The sequence below is a fragment of the Helianthus annuus genome, chromosome 3 (assembly GCF_002127325.2).
Source record: "Helianthus annuus cultivar XRQ/B chromosome 3, HanXRQr2.0-SUNRISE, whole genome shotgun sequence".
Classification (NCBI taxonomy): domain Eukaryota; kingdom Viridiplantae; phylum Streptophyta; class Magnoliopsida; order Asterales; family Asteraceae; genus Helianthus; species Helianthus annuus.
Window position 1 is genome coordinate 47,891,253 of NC_035435.2, and position 4,856 is coordinate 47,896,108.

Sequence of the window (4,856 nt, forward strand, 5' to 3'; positions counted from 1 at the left end):
CGTACGACAAGATGAACGATGGGAACTCTATAAGTTGGAACGCCGTGGAAAGTATAAGATTTCCCTTTGCGATTATTAATGCATTAGGAAGCCTGTAACCAAAAGTTGTGCTAAGACCCAAAACATCTAAAAACTTATAGAGAGTCATTTTGCCTTTATTAAGAGCTCGTGAGAAGATAAAAGTAACCACGACTAGATATACTTACAAAAACTCTTTTCCGATAATTCTACTAAGATTTACCATTCGGAACCCTTAAATTTATTTGAAATGGCAGGAATATATACCTAACTGATAAATCTTTAGTTGTACCTCTTCAAAGTTACAGAGGTAAATGAAAATTTTAAATCCATTAAAAGATCACACAGTTTAAAAGTAAGAATCTCAAAGCATAGAGAATAGTTCTGGTCAAAGTAAAGTGGAATTCAAAACAAGGACTAGAATATACCTAGAAACTAAACTATCGAAAAAATAAATATTCATCCATATTTCAGGGAATCTCGAGGACGAGATTTAAAATAAGGTGGGAAGGATGTAACATTCCCAAAATTTTTATTTATATATAAAAATTTATGTTATTAAAAGGATGCATCATGGGTAAAGTTAACCAATGGAAATATGAGGTATTTTGGGCAAGCGTAAGAACCATTTAATAATTAAATGGTAAAAATACATTATATTTGGACATACTCTGTTTTTAATGAAACTTGGTTCAAAATGTAGATAAAAATATTCTTGTTCTAATGGCATATTCAGCATTTTATAAAACATCATATTTTAGAAGTTATAAGCGCTAAATAAGAAAGCAGTTAAATTAATTATAATATATATATATATATATTAAAATAATAACTAAATTAACTTACATATGAAATATGTAAGTACGTACACTTTTAAGAAAAATCAAAAGCAAGTTTACATTTAATGCATTGATAATACGTGTCATATTTGAATTAAGAAATCATAATGTGAAGATCAACGTGTATATGGATGATGTAATTGTTGGTCATAAGGAATCTAGATTTTCGTGAGCTCCAAGTCACATCTAGTATAAATAAGATGTGCATTTCAATTGTTAGTCTGCCATTCCCACTCTCGAAATCTTACTACACCCTCTCAATATATATATTTTTATTATATAATAATGATAAAGCCCTGCCCTATTTTAAGTATTGCAAACCCTGATCACTGATACCCTGTCCGACTGACGTAGGGCCCCGTAACGTATGTCAAGGCTCAACCTAAATTCGTTGGGGTTCTGTCTCGTGACGTAGGGATAAAGTGGAATTGGGTTACTATACTTAATGTGAGTGCACTATATATTTTATTAAATAGCCCAGGAGTTATACCGAAAATATAACAACCCTCCTAAAACATCCCTTACACCCTACACTTCCTAAAATACACCCCGAAATACAATATAGCATTAACAATAAGTGAAAAACAAGAAAAAGTAAGTTGAGGCGGGCCGCGTAGACCCACCCCAATTCTTACGCGGGCGGTATGAGGGTTGAAACCTGATCTCGTTCATTTCTTTAGTTCAGGCGGGGCGCGTAAGGCCACACCGTTAGTTTACACGGGCCGCGAGTGTCCCAATTGGTGGCGCAGCCCGGTGATGACACGTGTCATCATCGTGGCGAGGCTAGATTATGACCAGGACAAGCTATGCGTTGACCCAGCATTGACGCGGGCCGCGTAAGCCTTGCTTGTTCTTTACGCGGGCCGCGTGGGAACCAGTTTCAACACCTTTATAAAGAACGCATCGGATTTCATTTGAATTCGTTCATTTTTCGTCTCTCAATCGCAATTTCTGAATAGTAGAAATAATACTCGGGTATTATACCCCCTAATTAGCGAAGCTCTGCCTCGTTATAAGTATCATAACCCCTGGATACGTATTAGATACTCTGCCCGATTGATCTAGGGTTCCGTAACGGCTGTCGTGGTTCTGCCGACGTAGTCGTTGGAATGCCGTCTCGGGGAGGGTATTACTAATGTTAAAATGGGTTATTATACTAACAAGTGTGCATTGTTTTTTTAGTTAGATTATATCCAGGAAGTCAGAAAGGAAAGCCCTATAATAGCAATGTGAGTAATCCTCTTTTTGTTAAATGTTTTACGAAACCTTACATACTTTTCCATGCGAATAACAGTTATTGAGTATTTGTAAGGATACAATTATCGTGGGTATGTTGGGGTTTTGTATACAAAATTTGTTACCACCTGGTTAAGGAGTAACATTTCCATAAGTCAGGTTTGACTGTACCGACGCGTGATAATTGATAGAACTTGGAAACAAATATAATTGCGGGATCGCCCTCAATACTGTTCACTGTGAAATGATTTTATTTAAACTTGATTAAACTGGGATTCACTCACCAGTATTTCCTGCTGATAAAATGTTTTTAAACACGTGTTTCAGGTAACTTAGTGTAAATCCAATAGAGGCCAGCTGGAAAGATCTGAAGGCTTGGAAAAGTGGCAATAAAGTTACCTAAAATAAAATAGATGTTTTTATTAAATTAAATAGGATTTATTCCTATGAAAATGTATGTACTGCAAAACTTGGGTTTTATCCCATGTGTTTAATATTATGAAAATATGGTGGTTTTACTCTGATAAAATATTTCCTAACTATGGTCCTGATGAAAAATTCCGCTGCCAAATTAGACAATAACCAGATACCACCAAAACTGGCCACGCCCGCCCGTTCCTGTGTTTTGTACCAGGAGGGGACGGGGGTTGTGATACGGAAAGCCATATATCAACAAATTGGTCAATAACAACAACAAGAACCACAAGTGGCTCATGGTAGAAAAGTTATAGAAGATTCTTCAAAAAGAGCATGTTTAGTGAATCAAGAAAATTTCAGCTGGGAAAAATACATTTCATCCGACAGCAAAGCATGCCTAATCAATCAAGATGATGAAAGGTTACCTGAAGGTTTTAGCTGGGATATGTTTGTGGATGAGAAAGGGGAGTTTAAAGCTTTCATTGCTAAAATTGTGAAAGAACCAGATATGTTTACTGAATGGATGAAAGCTGTTGGTGTTAGTGTAAAGAATGAAGAAGAAAAGTCTATTTCATCAGATGAAAGCTCACAAAGTTCAGATGAAATTTCAGAAAGAGAAACTGTTTTTGATCAAACACCATCTGATTCTAGTTCTTCAGATGATAGTTCTGACAAGTCAATAGAGTTTGATCAATCACCAACTGATGACAGTGGTGATGATGAAGAAGAAAGACATATTAATGTTGCAAAAACTCATCTCTCTCCTGAAAGTTTTCATTTTTATTTTGCAGATCGCTTGGAGAAGCTGAAGGAGAGACGAGCAGCAAAAGAACAAAAGCAAATGAAATCTGATAGTGTTGTTCAAAAAAGAAGAGACTGTTCAAAATGAAGAAGTTAAGATTAAAGTTGAGAAGATTATTGAAGTAGAAAAAATTGTGGAAGTCATCAAGCCTTGCTCAAAGTGTCTAGAATCTTGCAAGGAATGTGCAGCAAAAGACGAGAAGTTGGCTGAGCTTGAGAAGATGAAGGAACAATTACTGTTCAATCTCAACTATGTGAAAGAGTCTTATGATGTATTGAACAGAACAATAACTGGTCTTCAAAAGACAAATTCTGAATGAGAAGATGCTTTGACGATGATGAATGCTACAATGATGACGAAACAAAAAGCTATAAACTATTACATTGAGGAATGTGCCAATTTGAAACAAGAGTTGGAGACTGAGAAAATTGAGAATGAGAGAATCAGACGATTATTACCGAGTCATTCTAGTTCTGATTATCTTATTGATCGAATTTATCCAACTGTTGCAGGTTTCGAAGCATTTCAGGATGAGAAGATAAAGAAGAAGGATACTGGTAAGAAACCGAGTGTTAGCTATAACAAGTGTCCGCCTCGATCTGGGAAGGATATTCTCCCAGAAAACCAAATGAGGAGCAAGTCCAAAAAGCAGTCAATATAACTCTAAAATCTGAAACAACTGATGAATTACCAGAAAACATTGACGTCACTTTCATATCATCTAACACTAATCATGAGTCTGAGTTAATTAAAAAGGTGGTCGATCAGGTGTTGGATACAGATGAGGAGTCTGAGTCAAAGTCTGAGTCTGGAGGTTCAAGTTCGTCAGTCAACAGTCCAAAGACATCGGTTAAACGGGCTTACAGTAAAGAGTTTTTGTTATCAAAATCGAATTTGAATGATGAAACATTTGAAGTAGCATATACTTTGAATGATTCTGACAAATTATATTCTGACAAAGAGTTTCCAATAAGAAGTGTTAGATTTGAAATGATCAAAAAGGTTTTTAAAATGAAGGAAATTAATATTTCTGAAATAAAAGATTTCAATCTTACTGAAAAACCTAAAAAATACACTTCAAGAGTTCAACAACGATTAAACAAGAAAAAGGGTTACAATTTTTGTTCTGGTTTTCAAAAGAAACCAAACCATAATGGTAATTTCAAAAAGAAAGGTCTTAGATTTATTCCACCTAAAAATTATAAAAATGAGGAAATTTCTGAAACAAACACAAAATTTGTTTCAGGAGGAAGTGCTGAAGAAGAACAGAAGAAACCTTTCTGGAGACAATCAAACCAGGAGTTTCTTGCTGAGAGGAAAGGAACTGGAGTTTTTCATCCAAAGGAGACTAGAACCTGTTACAAGTGCAATGAAGTTGGTCACATTGCATGGAATTGTTCTCAAGCTCCTAAGATAAAACAGGGAGTCTCTGAAAAACTTAAAGAAAAAGTTGTCGATGTTGAAACGCCAACTGAAAAATTCAAAAATTTTTAAAATTCAACCTATGAAGTTGGTGAGTGTTCTAAGAAATTTTTTTACAAAAA